Source organism: Squalius cephalus (assembly GCF_949319135.1).
Source record: "Squalius cephalus genome assembly, chromosome: 15".
Classification (NCBI taxonomy): Eukaryota; Metazoa; Chordata; class Actinopteri; order Cypriniformes; family Leuciscidae; genus Squalius; species Squalius cephalus.
Genome location: NC_137136.1, coordinates 22,154,212 through 22,170,667, shown reverse-complemented (window position 1 = coordinate 22,170,667; position 16,456 = coordinate 22,154,212). Strand labels below are relative to the sequence as shown.

The 16,456-nt window shown below is 35.9% G+C and overlaps 1 protein-coding gene across 5 annotated transcripts in view; it reads left to right on the top strand.

The window, feature by feature from the left end:
• The window catches only part of fhod3b (formin homology 2 domain containing 3b), a 179,184-nt gene that overhangs the window by 70,150 nt on the left and 92,578 nt on the right, over positions 1 to 16,456 (top strand). The window contains exon 1 of one of the 5 annotated variants that reach the window (XM_079895927.1): positions 8,550 to 8,736. The exons of the other annotated variants lie outside the window; for them this stretch is intronic. The gene's annotated coding sequence lies outside the window, so the exon portion shown is untranslated. Of the gene's footprint in view, positions 1 to 8,549; positions 8,737 to 16,456 lie in introns of those variants that run through there. 5 annotated transcript variants of the gene reach the window in all.

Here is a 16,456-nt window from a genome sequence, read left to right as displayed (position 1 = left end):
ATTTCCTATACATCAGTCTCTCTTGCTTTCTTCTTTCTCAGGTCGGCTTGATCCATTACTAAATGTGCAAGCATACCAGAGCACGGCTTGTGTCATGAGCCTGTGTAAATATGACCGTTTGTCAACATAGATCATCATTTTATCTGTGATACTTCAGCCAAATGTCTGTGGTCGAGACACATCCTTTGAAATCGATTTGCTGTAAATGTGAATCTTGTAATGTAAATCATATCTAATGGACTTTGATATTACCCTTCCAGCTCATAATGACACAGACGGAGACAAAAGAATGGGTAAATATGGAAACTGAGCTGTCAAACCATAGCCAAAGTTTAGTTAAATGACCTTAAAATGGCTGAGAAGGAGAGCTGGGGTGCTTTGCCAGCCCCAGCGTGTTTTCTACGTTCATAATGTTCTTTTCTCTTTTCATATTTCGTGTTTATCATCTGGGCGCACATTGTGTTTTCTTTTTTCCTTTCTGCCCACAGATGATAATGATAAGGGAAATCTGTCTCTTCAGTAAATTGAGGTCTAATTCCAGGCAGTTTGTTCATTCCTGCCTTTTAAAGAAAGCCAGGGGCTTAATGATAAAAGCTCTTCATTCATCATCTGAGCAGATAGTCTAGAATACAGTTTGGTCATTTTCACCCTACCTCATTTTACCATATTTCTCTAGAGATAATGGTGAACATCAATCAAATAATATTGGTAATATGCCACTTTAGCTGGTCGCCAGTTGATTTACACAATAAGGTGAAGACCTGAATTTGGGGAATTTTCTTTTTCTGCATTTAAAAATGTTTCTGCACTGTTCTGTTATATTCACTGTAAAAGGGTTGCTGTGGTTGCCTGAAATTGAGTGAAAGTGACAATGTTTCAAGTTTTACTGGATGGAATTTTGGCACTTGTATATATTACAATATATGACTTTTCTTTTTCCAATAAATTATAATGTGACTCCTTTTTACAAAAAAAAAAAAAAAAAAAGAACAATATTTGGTTATTCATACTTTTTGCTTCCAAAAACCATCAATTTAACCCTCATGTTCTGTATAAATTGACCTTACTTTTTTTTTTATTTAAAAACATAATTGTACATCTAAAAATGAATAAAAAACCAAATTCAATAATACAATAAAATACATAAAAAATAAAAAAAAATAAAAATCAGGAGTGTATCTAAACTGTGTACACAACATTTTATCATGTGAAAATGTATTGAATTTTTTTTTTTTATATATATATATTTACATTCTCTGAAACCACAAAGATAAGTAATTTAGGATATTTATGTTTTTCATTTATTTTTTCATTTTATTTATAGTAAGTTTTCTTGTTAAAAGTGTTTAACTTTTATTTTTAACTTTTAATTTATTGTAAGTGTTTAAGTGTTCAGTGTTTAATCCATGTCTTCATTGGTCATGTATTCGATTGGTTTAACTCTTACTTAACTAATTGTGCCCAGTTTGTTAGTCTGGGAAATCATGAATCCGATACCGTGCCAGCTCGACAGGGTGTTCCTCAAGGTTCAGTGTTGGGCCCAACTCTTTTTAGCATATGTATGCTTCCACTTGGACAGATTATTAGGAAATACGGCCTTGGGTGTCACAGCTATGCTAATGATACACTCTCAGAAAAAAAGGTACAAAAGCTGTCACTGTGGCGGTACCTTTTCAAAAGGTACACCTTTGTACCTAAAGAGTGCATTTAAGTCCCTCAAAGGTACATATTGGTACCAAACGTGTACATATTAGTACCTAAATGGTACATATTAGAACCCTTTTGAAGGGTACTGTCCCAGTGACAGCTTTTGTACCTTTTTTTCTGAGAGTGTACTCAAATTCACATAACCACTAGCCATCCCTGATGTCAGCTACACATTTGCTGTTTTGAGTGTGCCTAGAAGAAATCAGAATTTGGATGCAGCATAATTTCCTGAAACTGAATTGCTCCAAAACTGAACTTATGCTGATTGATTCGATAGCGGCTATACTCGGAAGACTGATCATATTAGTTTGGTTGTCGAATCCAATATGGTGCTTCCCACTTCACCGGTATGCAATCTTGTTGTAATTTTGGATCTTCAGCTAACATTGGATGCACAAATAAAAAATTAGATAGCACCAGTGTATCTTTGTGATCTCATTAGTCCATATACTTTGTCACATTCTCTCAGTTCTGCTAACACTCTTTTTTTTTCTTCATCAGCCTTCATGTAAACTTAAGACCATGGGGGAATGATCCTTTTTTTTTTTTCAAAGCCCCCAAGTTATAGAATGCTCTTTCCCACTAACAGAAATGCTCTGTAACATGGCACTTTTATTGAAAGTTGTTTTTTAACGATCTTATTATTTTAGCACTTTTATCCTTGTTGCTTATTGTTTTTGCTGTAGTGCTTTGGGTGTAAGAAAAGCGCATTATAAATAAAATATATGGCTTAAGAGCTAGTCTGACCATCTAGCAGTTAGCCAATGGATGTGTTGGATAAGTGTATGAATGGATAAGTCTTAATGCAACTTAAAGTGAAGAAAATCAGGTGGCCGCATAAAACACGCAGACTAGTCTTACAAGATCTCATCATCATTTATCTCATCTGAATCAGAAAAATAAGACTGATTAACTGCTAGTTAGTCAGACTTGTTCTTAAGACATAGAGGTTAACAAAGTGGTTTATGCAACTGGCAGATGACTAACTTAGACTAATTCTAGTCTAAGCACACTGAAAAAAATGATTCGTTGAATTTAATAAAAAATTGGATGGTAAGTGGTTGCACACAATTGATTTTAGCTACATTTAAACAAATGCATTAAGTTGAACTAAAATTGATTAAGTTCAACTTAATGCATTTGTTTAAATGTAGCTAAAATCAATTGTGTGCAACCACTTACCATCAAATTTTTTATTAAATTCAACGAATCATTTTTTCAGTGCAGATTATGCAGCAGAACCCTGGTCTGTTCAGCAGGAGAGAGCATGTTTGCATGTTTCATTGACTTACCAACATACTAGTCAACCTCTTTCACATTATTTTACACTCAACTTGGTGGTCATGCTATTGGGCTGATGGTGATATTTAATCTGCCTATCCCCGGTTTGTGAGTTTTGCGGCCAACCAGGGCGGAGAGGGGCGGTTTGTTTTGGAATAGAAGGCTGCGGCGAGGAGGTGGGAAGGGCAGAACCGCCGCAGGACGGCTCGCCCTGTTTCCTCTCACGTTTGGCACTTTTATGAGAGAGAATTCCTGCCCTGAGATTCAGCTGATCTACAGTGGATTGTGCGATGGTGGGGTGCACGCTCAGGAAGATCTATCTTCATAAACGTAGACATTAGTGACTGCTGCGTCTGCTCCCCATCCTAAGATCAGTAACCGAAGCTCAAGCCGGAGACTCACTTCTGCCATCATAATGTATGCCTCTGGTATTCTCCTTGTGTGGCGCGGAAGGAGGAATTTCACAGCACCTTTGTTTTGCTCATAAATCTCTGCAGTGAAACAATACTCACTGTGGTCAGTGTGTGCTAATCATCATCCATCTCTCTTCCGCTTGAGCTTTATGTTGCGATTATCCTCAGAAAAAAAGCTGAGCTCTTAGGGAGGTCGTAATGATTCTTGCTCCGAAAACGTACTGAAACTTGTAACAGTCAGTGGTGCTTGAAGCTCATCTTTCCCCACTTTGACACTGTTGTGTGTCATCTCCTGTAGCTAATGATATTCTTTACAGACCTCTCCATTTGCACTTAATATGCTGTTGACATGTCTGTTGAAAGTCAGGTAATACTTTCCACAGCAAAGGCATTTTAGATCTTCCTGTTAAACTCATGTATTTTAATCACCACTTATGTGCCTTGTTTGCCCTTCATGTCAAGTCAGTTCAAACTGAGATTTACTGTACTGTAGTTAAAGAAATCCTGAAACTCATTACTCATAAAATCAGTTTGTGGCTTTTAGTACTTTTAAGTCAATTGCGCTGGGTGCAAGATATATATATATATATATATATATATATATATATATATATATATTGATATGTGTGTGTGTGTGTGTGTGTATATATATGTGTATGTATGTGTATGTATATTATATATATATATATTGATATGTGTGTGTGTGTGTATATATATGTGTATGTATGTGTATGTATATATATATATATATATATATATATATATATATATATATATATATATATATATATATATATATATATATATATATATGACCCTGGACCACAAAACCAGTCACATGGGTCACTTTTTTGAAATTGAGATTCATACATCAACTGAAAACTGAAAAAATAAGCTTTCCATTGATGAATGGTTTGTTAGGATAGGACAATATTTGGCCGAGATACAAATATTTGAACATCTGGAATCTGAAGGTGCAAAAAAATCTGAAGTTTGAGAAAATCGCCTTTAAAGTTGTCCAATAATGTTTGCAACTGTGCTTCTAATATTCTAATGATTTTTGGCATAAAAAAAAAATCGATAATTTTGACCCATACAATGTATTGTTGGCTATTGCCACAAATATACCATTGCGACTTATGACTGGTTTTGTGATCCAGGGTCACAGTCATATATATAATATTACTTTTAGTCTTCACCATTACCATTACTTCAGTCTTCAGTTTCACGTGACCCTTTAGAAATCGTTGTAATTTGCTTTTTTGCTGCTCAAGCAACATTTCTTATTATTATCAATGTTTAACAGTTGTGCTGCTTAATATTTTCGTGGAAACCGTGATCCTTCTTTTCTGGATACTTCGATGAATAAAATGTTCATTAGAACATCCTTTATTTGAAATAGAAAGTCTTAACTGACAACTTTGATCAATTCAGTGCATCCTTGCTGGATGAAAGCATTCATTTCTTCAAAAAACCTAAAAAACGTGATGACCTCAAACTTTTAAACGGTAGTGCTAGTGTTTATACATTTAGTTTGCTACACTGAAAACTACTAAAAAAGATCAATATTTGTCAGACACAAAATAACGAGAGCCGGAATTAGGTTGGCAGCTGCAGATTACAGATAAATTCACAATAAAATACATCTAATAAACTAGAAACATATTAATTTATATAACAACGTCGAAAACAGTGACAAACGGCTGCATTTAACTAAATATTTTGCTACCAAAAAGACTAAATGCTGCACAGGGACTTCTGGTTTATTTATATAAAGCGTCCAAACAAACCAATTAATTAAAATGAATCAGACTTCCCAAAGTCTAATCTCTTGTCAGTTTGTCACGTCTGGTTAGAACACAGTGTTACACAAGATCGACATCCTTGTTGGTCTTGGAATAGCATACTGTTTGACCAATCAGTGGCCTCAAACTTTAAAGCTAGTGTTAGAATTAGATGCAGGAAGAACATTTTTATCTGCCAATGGTTGCCCTTCTATGGTGTAGATTTAGGGCTAGGGTTTGGTTAAGTATATATAGTGCTACAGAATTGGCTGATTGATATTATTGTGTAGATTGATCGTAAATAGTTACCCAGTATACCAATACATAATTTACTTGTTTCTAGCTTGTGCAAAGAAAGTCCACCTAAATGATATTGCTATCATTATTTGCTCTCTTTACAAAATGTCTCCTATTGTGTTCCATGGAAGAAAGAAAATGACAGAATTTTCAGTTTGTATGATCTATGTCTGTGAGTATATTCAGTAAAAGGTCTCAGAATAATTCAGTAAAGCACTAGGCTTATTCCAAGTCCTATTCTAAATATACAGGTAATGATAACTCAAAGAGGATACAATGTTTCTATCATAGAGGTTAGCATTAAGACTAGATTGTTTTTGTTGAGAAAACGTTTCCCTTGGGACCTGTTCATGAGAGGAGCGGACCAAGGAAAGTACACAGTGATTTGTTTTCATTTGTTTGACTGAGATGACTACTAATTAGGTATCTCTTGCCATCTGAGGTCAGTTCTTACCAAGCTATGCTGAGAAATTCACTTTGTTATTGAAAGATCTACCCGGAAACTTTATGTTGGAAGGACATCACTGGGACGGGAGAGGAGGGAAAGGCCAAAGCCGACACGAAGAAGTCCCTCTTGAGTAAACAGGAGCATTGGAATTAATCAAAGAGTCTTTTTTTCTTTTTCTTTACATACTTGTGAAATTGGCTGGAAAACTTTACCAATTCTCATTTGAGTGTTTACATGCATGGGATGAAAACAGATTTCAGAAAGTGCTGAACACACAGATTTTGAGATTTGTTTTTTCTATCACTCGTCATAGAAACACATATGCATGTGGAATACTGTTTTCCCACGGCCTGTTCATGTATTTGTACATGGATTACTTTTTGTAGAGGACAGAAACAGCTAAAGAAAACATCTACTATGATTTACTATTAGTTAATTAATTGTCTTAGGTTGGATCAACTTGTATTGCTTTATTTATACTAAGGTTTAATTAATTTTATAATGCTGGTCTAATTTAAATTAAGAACCATGTAACTGTAATGCAATTATTTGTTTTTCCTGAATAAAACAAACAAAATATATCTTACCGTATTACAATTCAAAGCAACCAATCCACGAGGTCGCCTTGGAGAAATTATTAAAACAATATATTATAATGTATTTGTTTGTAGTTAAATTGACACCTGACACCTTTAAAAAAAAAACAAAAAAAAACAATATTTTTTTTTCAATTAAAATAACGTTAATTTATTTTCTTTAAACTTAAAAGTACATATACTTCATAGAGTTTAAAGGCAAGACTCATCTAAAAATATTTAATATAAATAAAAATATAAGTACATTTTATGAATTTACTCACTCTCATGTCGTTCCAAACATGTATGATTTACTTTCTTCTGCGAGACATAAAAGATGATAGTGTGAAGACTGTTTTTGTTCATGCAGTGAAAGTCAGTGGGGTCCAAAACAACATCGGTCCCCAATATGTGTTCAAACCTGCAACCTTTTAATTTCCAGATCTTTAACCATTTAACCAGAGCAGTCAGAGAAAAGAGAATATGTGCATCATCTTGTTACGCCATGTACACATGTAACAGGGCTTTGATGGATGCTCTTCTTCACCGCTGATCTGGTGGTTTGGGTTTGGAGATCTCTCCTGGGCCTGTGTTTATTCAGCTTTAATCAAACCCAGAATAGCTGATCTGTACTGGGACACTGATGCAGACCTCAGCCTTCTCAAGTCATCCTACCCAGCTGGGTCAAAACCTTCTCTTTTCATCTCAGTGCCCTTTGTCCCTCTATATGAAAACGATCTCCTCATCCATTAGCACTTCAGGATCTTACTGTGATTTGCCAAAGTGAGCTTCCAGTGTAGGACTTGGATTTTACTGCCGTTTAAAGGCAGAAAGAATAGTGTGCTGCAGGAATGAGTACTAAAACTCGGAAATAAGTTTTGCACATTATTTGTCTTTGAAGTCAATTGTTTTTTTAATGGGCTGAAATAAGATTGGTGGTTAACACAAGCTCAATATATTTTTCTAAGACATAAATCAGTAATGATTCAGAACTTATGGTATTTTCAAGCTTTAATGTGTCTTGAAAAAGGCAGTTTCTAACAAATATCTAAATGGGACTACAGAGGCTATAGGGGACATTAAACGTCACCATGCTGAACTGGAAAACTCATCTACTCACTAGTCCGCTTTTACAGTCTTCTTGTGTTTATTCTCATGCTCTAAAATTTTCCAACTTGTAGATTCTAAATAAAGTTTGAAAGAGTTTTCGGAAGCTTAGTGGTGGTGACATTGAAGTCATGCTATTGTGGTGCAGTTCGCTTATGCCAGTAGAAAAATCCTACTGGCTTTTTGTCAAGATAACCTATGTGGTGCTAACTTTCCGGTTGGCCTACAAAAAATGCAAATTTCTAACCCCATTTATGCAACCTCATTAGTGACTAATTTGAAACATTCTACATTGGTCAAATAGCTCTCCTCGCACAAGGTGACTCGACTCAATTTATTTTTTAATGCTAAAAAGTGTTGCTTTGCTAAAAGCACAATACCTTTCTTATCAGTATCTTTCTGTAAAGAATGAAATGTAAGTTTATATTCATAATCAGCATTTCTCTCTCTCTTTGTCCCCCATCTTAGATTCGTTATTTTACTGAGCTTGTCGCAGGGCATTGTGGGATTGGCTTAGTCTTTACTGACTTTACTGTCTTAAAATGCTGCCTCCACAGGTAGCTCACTGTGTTTTGGAATATAGAAGAGAAGAATGTGATCGGTAAAGACATATCTGTGAAAATAAGCAAAGGCTTCTTAGGGAAAGATTTTTTCTTATGAATTCTGAAAGGAATTCTTGGTCTAAAAACTGATGTTATGCATATCTTGAGCTGAGGAGGATATTGTTTTAAGTCTAAAGATAATCTCGGGGTTAGGGAAGAAATTTCTTTTAGGCAAGAGGACATTTCTTTGGTAGATGAATGGGCTTTAGCCATGGTAGGATTCATTCCTGTTTTCTAGGTTATTCTTTCTCAACTTTATCCATCATGATTACATTCATTCCTTTCCACTGTTTTCCCATCAGCCCACCCCTCTCTTTCTCTCTTTGAGGGCAGTTATTGTGCAGGAGTCTCATACTGTCGTTTCACAGCCCCTTTGCAGCATATCACAACAAGTGCAGTCTGAGAGTGAACTACTAATACAGCAGACTTGTTTCGAGTCCTGCTTTTTCAACATACTGAATACAGAGAATCTTTAGCGGGATATTGCTGGCAGAGACATAAACCTCGTGGCAAACGGGTTTGGTAAGTGTTTTTATTTTTTTATATACACGTGAAAAGATCTAGTAAGAAAATTGAATAAGCCTAACAGTATTTGCAGGATTCAGTGATAAACATAATAGATCTATGATTACTTTATTTTGTATCTTTGTAATGTTCGCAATATACTGTTGTGTTACTGTAGGTTGGTTTGGGCATTGACACCAATTTCACAATTCGTTTCGATTCACAAGCTTTCGAGTTAATTTCTATTCAATATCTATTAATTTGGGCCTATCAGGTACAGTACATAGCAAATATCTTCAAGGAAAAGAAAATCTATTGCTGTAAACTGTACAGGGAACCCCATTTGGCATATTACTATAATATTAAAGGTTATCATTAACTGATTTGTATAGGCTACTTACATTTAAATTACACATAAGGAGGGTTTTTTTCTACAATAATAATGTTATAATAATATTTTATAATGACATTTATTTATCTATTTTTTGAAATATCAACTTCTAAATGGTGGCTGTCATAAAAAAAACGATGGATTTATTCAAAAATACATTACATATTGAAGAGCAGGTTAAGTAAAAAACAGTAAAGATGCAGTATAGCACAGCTACATTTAGCAAAATGCTCCTCTCTAGAGTTCATTTTTTCTGACTATCAATTTTATGGTCATTGAATGGCTTTTCTGATGTAAATGTAACATTTAGTGACAAAAGTGACTTTCGAAGTGTCAAAGTGGTTGTTGCGTAGCTGTCAATGGATGGACAGAAATCTCTCAGAATTCATCAAAAAGATCTTTATTTTTGTTGCAAAGATGAATGAAAGTCTCACGGGTTTGGAACAACATGAGGGTGAGTAATTAATGATAGAACTTTCATTTTTGGGTGAACTATCCCTTTAAAAGCTGTATTATTTTACATGGTTTGGGTTGCCCTCATGGGGGCAGCCTTGTTAATGTCACATGACTAGACAAGAACTAATCATTATTTAACCAGCATTCCCACCTAATTGTACCTTCCCATGAGAGTTGTTCTCAGTTGTGTTGATGCGAGAGTGTGAGGGCTTCAGACGCAATACAGACTGGCATACTGCATGTGAATCTGTTCCAAATGGGCAAACTATCTTCAGGGAGACAAAGGCCCTTTGAGTGGTGGGGTAAGTCACTTTGCCAAGAGTGGATTATGTCCATTTTAGTGACATCACAAAACAAAGCAGCCTATTCCGCAAGCAAAGCTGCTCTGAATGGCACCGTTATCAGCACCTCAATATGCAGTTTGGCTCAGACCGGGGGCTTGAGGTTCCCTGAGGATTGCTGTAACACCTTCTCCTTTGCTGTATTTATTTTGTCAATGAGGAAATTGTTTACTCTTGTTTATAGCAACCTTTTTTTTTGGCTTAATTGGCTGTCAGAAAATTGGCATTAATAGATGCCAGTTGGCTGCATGCATCGCTAATAAAACCACCCCTTTTCAAATAGCTCTGAATGGGACTGATAAAATAATTGCTTGAATGCATTGGGAGTTGGTTGTCTAAGCTGTGGGTGGGATGGTGATCGAGATCATGTCACATGAAGTTTTAGAAGCCAATAGATTATCTCACCTCAGTGACTCCCAAAAGACATGTAGCCTCAGTGGAGGGACTGATGAGGTATATATATATATATATATATATATATTATATATATATATATATATATATATATATATATATGACAGCTGTGTGCCATGACTTTTTGCAGTGCAGTTCTCAATATTTGTTGTTCATAACAAATAGTTATTAATATTTATTAATACTTAACTTAATGTTTGAGCGTGTGGGCTCGTTAAGATATTTTTAAATGTTTTTCACCAAGGCAGCAATTGTTTGATCAAAAATACAGTAAAAACAGTAATATTGTGAAATACTATTACAAATGAAAACAAAGCTTAATTTGGGCAAGTCTGGGCAAAGCTTAATTTTCAGCATCATTACTCCAGTCTTCAGTGTCATATGATCCTTCAGAAATAATTGTAAATGCTGATTTGTTGATTAAACCACTCGATTCATATGGATTCATTTTATGACACCTTTATAACCTTATTGGATCTTCTACATTTTTTGCCTCCCAAGTTTCATTAAAATATCTTAATTTGTGTTTCAAAGATCAACCAAAAGTCTTAAAGGAGAACTCCGGTCAATTTTAACATTGTCGAGTAGTCGATTGTCGAGTTCACGCGCATTAGTTACCTATGATCACTCGCGTGAACTCGACAATCGACTACTGTGGACTTCGACCGAAAACAGGAAATAAATACAGGTATGTGCGCTGGCTGAATTAACATCACTTTTATTCATATCTTTCACATCTACTGCAGTCAGATTCACCGTGTTCACTCTGAAGGAATCACTCAACATGGCTGGGCACTTGTAATGACACATCAAGGATGTTAAGAGGCTAAAAGCAGCTTTAAAACTTGCCCCATTTAAGTCAACAGGGTGCAAATTTTAAAAAGAGGATAACACGGTGTAGGCAACACCGATTTTTGTCGTTGTTCTCTGTACTCACAGCACTCCAAATTTACAAAAAAATTAGCTCAATGTTAAAATTGACCAGAGTTCTACTTTAAGTCTTATTAATTCCTTAAAAAATACTTACTGACCCCAAACATTTGAACAGTATATACAGAGTATAGTTTACCAAGTTTATTTATATGCCCCCGGTTTCACAGACAAGGCTTAAGCCTAGTCTCAGACTAAAATGCATGTTTGAGCTGTTTTAACTGAAAGTTGAACACATTTATAAAAGCTATTTGAATGCCTTAATTGAACTAAGGCCTAATCCTTAGGCCTAAATGGCTTAACATATGCCCTGTTTGTGAAACCAGGCCTTGACGTATTTGTAGCCACAACATATTCTGTGTTAAATCAGATTGCTTATGTCATGCATTCAGAGTCTGCTTCAGTAAGTTGGCTCTCTGTGCTTGCTCTTCTAACCTTCACAGCAGAGCATGTTGTCAACAGCGTTTCACCTCATCGCTGGCTTACCACATCAACAACCTGAGCTCAAATGTCCACTGATATCACAAAGCAGGTCAAACAGACCAAGCAACTGCACTAAACAATTTATGTTGAACACTTTGAATTTAATATCACAGGGTCCAATCCATTTAAACTGGTAAAACAGAAGTTTACTTAATCCGTTTGCATCAAGGCTTCATGAATAATGTCTGTTGGCATTTAATGTAGCGTAGCTAAAAGCGGGTAGGGGAATTCCGCATGGGCCTGGATGGGGAAAGTAAACGTTGAAATTAAGTTTTATTTTTGTGTGTTTGTGATGTTGGGATTTAGAGTTTCTGTTATGTTGAAGTTTTGGGGGTTACCATTGTGGTGAAGAGTTGAGCTTGTGCTTGGGTTGATGACAGGTTAATGTACTTGAAGATAATGCTTGAGCTCTGAGTAATTCTTGTGCTTTACCATTCACTTAAAGTAAGATTTAACATGCAAATATGCACTGTTGCTATAGCTTATATAGTGCGTGCAGAATTATTTGGCACGCTGATTTTCTGATCGTATTTTTTTTCCCAGGCACATTTTACCAATTCCAAACCACATTAATCTTAATAACTGCTACTCATTTAGTATTTAATCATTTATAAGTGATATATAATTGTTCATGAAGGCTGGAAATGAAAAACGCCTTATATTCAGGTGTGCAGAATTATTAGACACGTTTTCTTTTACAAATAAAATAAGCCAAAAAAGATATTTAACTCGGACTGAAAAGTCAAAAATTATTAAATGCCCATGAGAAGGGTGCAATACTAATGCAATACTAGAAATTGCAGTTAAGGCATGACCATTGGACAGTGAAATGCTCATTGGGTCACCTTAAGAATTAAGGTGAAGAATTAAGTGTGAACCATCAGGAACCCTTTAGTCTCCAGCGCCACCATTTTCCAGAACTGCAACCTACCTGGAGTCTCCAGAAGTGCAAGGTGTCAGGATCTCAGATACTTAGGTTAGGTAAAAAATCCTAAAAATGCACCCCCACTTGATAAGAATCACAAGCTGAAGTGTAGTAAAATACATGAAGATACATTTTTTTTATAGGCTTTATACAGACAGATTGGGAGTTACTTTTGAAGGACCAGCACCACATCCTCTTGTACCACTGTTTGAAGAATTCATCTTCCAGAATCTGGCAGTAAGTTTTGGGAGTTCATTTTTAGTCCATCTCTGCAAAACAGACTTCAGGGTTGGAGATGGACTAAAAATGAACTCCCAAAACCAGTTATCTTTGTTTTCTCAGCCTACTTAAACTGGTACCTATTTCTCAACAGAGGGATACAAAACCTGTGCATCTCGACATCCAATCAGATTGGTGCTGCAGCTCTTAGCATTTTATCTGCATTAGATGGTTTATGGACATGCATGACTCCATACTGATACTCCATTCAAATGTTGGGTTTGACTGCGCAGTCTCTTCAAAAAGAGACATTTCCAACCTGATAGACATTAGCATTTGGACATACTTTTGGAATGCTGCTAATATACGGTTATTACTGCCTTGTCCCTCTGCAATCCGCATGATCCTTCGTTTCCTCATTTGTGACAGATTTATTTTGAATCTTGCTTGATTTGCTGCATGGTTGTAAATCCAGCCTGGGAAATGGAAAGGCAGTTAGTCATGTGTGCCCGTGTGTCCTCACAGGCCTTTCAGCTGCACTGGCTGAAGGACTCTGTAGTATTGATGGTCCCCTTGCTGTGTGTCAGTACGGGCCCGCGGCCAATCCCAGAGCTTTGTCTCGAGACAGTTGACGGACATGCTTATTTATTAACAATTAGATGCTCAGAAAAAAAATGCTCTCTTCTGTGGGCCTTATGTTTGGCAGGCATCGGAGTTCCAGCAGTTCCGAGGATGTTGAAAATGAGCTATTTTAACTAGTTTGGAAGAGAAAAAAAATAATGCTCTGAATTATTTTGCTGTGATTACCTACAGTATATTAATTATTTGATAATTAATATTCTTGAATATTCAAAATTAGGGATGCAACGATACCATTTTTTCAGAACCGATCCGATCCGATACCAAAAATTCTGAGTATCGGCCGATACCGATCCGTACCGATACCAGCGCAGTTTTTTTTAATCAAGTAGAATTTCTATTACTCTGTGTTAAACTGATAAGAACTGAAAAAAAAGAAAAACACCAACAAAAAATATATGATCATAATCTGACATAAATGCTATTATAAACTAGATTAGTGGATAATTCAGCAATAAAATTTAGTCTAGAAAAATCACGAGTGCACAATTAATTGTATAAAATCTGAACATTTTGTGAAAAAAATGTTTAGTGGAGAACAAATTAGAGACAATAAGTGTAACACTAAATCTGGTCAAACTTTACTCATTGCTCTTTGTATTGTTGTAAAATACATTCATGAAAAACAAGATAAAAATAGCAATTATTGTAAATGTATAGCACAGCTGTTTAATAAGGTAGCAACATAATAGATAGGACAGGACAAGAACGGCTATTAATAATCTTTCATTTCGTCACTGTATTATGATATGAAAGGCTCCAATACAGTGCGGCACAAATCGCTTATGCGCATCCCGAGTGCAAAATGATGCGCTTGAAGCAACATGAATCACAGCGCGCAGCGCGTCGAGTCCGCATTGAAAAGTTTAAAGCACAAAGAAAATACATATGATGCATGGTGTATTATACAGTATCTATCTATGCAATAGTCTATTCAGCATTTTCTTTTAAATTTCAGTTACTGTGCGCGTGAAGAACAAATAGTACCTGACTTTACTCCAGTGTTGTGATCTAACAGACACCCGGTAGAAAGTAACATGATTAAGGTACAGCAATAAATTCCAGCAAGATAAAGTTGTTTTATGTGAAACCATAGACCTTTATCTACAGATCAAGTATAATAATAGTAACATTGAATCATCTTGGAGAGAGTTTCATCGTGTGTTCTGTCATAACCGGACGCGACGCGCTGTTTGAATGTTGAATGAAGAATGATTGACAGCCGCAGCTGAGGGAAACGTTTACGTGATCTTGAATTTAACACTTAAATATTAATTTATATCTCACATTATACTATATAATGGCTTCAGAACACTTAAAATATTGTGCACGAAAACTTATGGTGCTTTATAATGTTTGTGGGGCTTAACAATAACACTGAATAGTATACGCACAATATCGGATTTGGATCGGCCTTGTCTGACCGATACCCGATCCGCCAAAAATGGCAGTATCGGAGCCGATTCCGAGACTGAGTATCGGATCGGTGCATCCCTATTCAAAATTCTTGATCTACATTCTTTCTTTTTTTTTCCGACTTTGACGTGCATTTTTATTTCTCTAGTTATGTAGAGAATAGTTATCTCCAGTTATCTAGTTACTGATAAGTACTCTTTGAAATAATTACAAATTAATGATAAATCAAGACAGTTGTTATTAACTTTATTAACTAACTAAATATAGCTTCAAAACATAAAAGCAAATATAAAGTAAAAGTAATTTAAAAAAATTCCCTCATAATTGTTGTTTTATTATTTCTGTTGACATTATAGACAGCAGCAGGTCTAATAGGCTTTATTCACACCAATTCAGAGATATATTTAAACATATCTATTTAAACATGTTTTGTCGTGTCCATAAGACAGCTGACTGTTTTCATTAATATTGCATCATAAAAGCGTTTTGTTATGATGTGTCCATTTAACCAAGTGCAACAAGTTCCTGGATCAACATCTTTGTTGATCAAGAAACAACATTCCAATCAACCAATCAGATTTGAGGGATTTTGAGATTACAGTTTGTCAAGTTTAGGCTTATAACCAGTGTTAGGTTCTTACATCAGTGATATTCGGCTGTCATTTCCCTCTGATTTTAGGGATAACTTATGGGTAGGGTTAGGTTTAGAGGTAGGAATATGGTTAGGACAAAATTTTTGGACAGGAATGTTGTTCCAGGACCAACAAAATGTGTCGAAGAATCGATTCAGAATCGCTAAATCGTTTTTTCTACCCCATAATTATCCACTTTTAGTTGCGTTTAATGTATTTAGAGAAGGTGTTTAGTGGCGTTGAGTGTTTGTTCTGAACAACTCTGTACTCTTCTCCTTCACACTATTCGATTATTCTGGAAAGTTGGAGACGTGTTTTCTTTCTGACAGGTGGAAGTTCTCTCGCCGACTGAATGAGAGCAGGGAACTCTGGGAGTTTTTGTGGTTACAGCTCGTGCTCAGCTGCGTACGTCCGTTCGCGGCCTTCCAACATGTGTCTTTGTTTATTCCTCTGCGGATTCCCAATGGAAACGCAGACCCTCCCATGGCCTGAGTTGCAGATGTACCCCTTTTATGACCGTGTTTGATCCTAGAGTCCCATCTCAAAGGATCTGCATTCTTGCTCAAAACCCCTGCCCAGATTACAGAGTTACTGTCCTGTATTGTTCTGTGTAAAACAGAGACTCAGTAGTGTGATTTATGGTAGGACTTCTTTTGATGATGGGTTGGGTTGAGGAGGAGTGGGGTCTTTTTGCTTTCCAGAAAGAAAAAACAATGCAAAAGATGTTTTTGATCAGTGGTTGACTTGTGAAACCATACAGAATAATGAATGAATTGGACTTTTCCTGTCTTGTGTAGTGCAGATCTGTATCTGTGAACAGGAGATGCTGGATGAATCAGTGAATCCTGCAGTTGGAATGCATTATCTCGGGTTGAGAGGTTGGATGTGTATG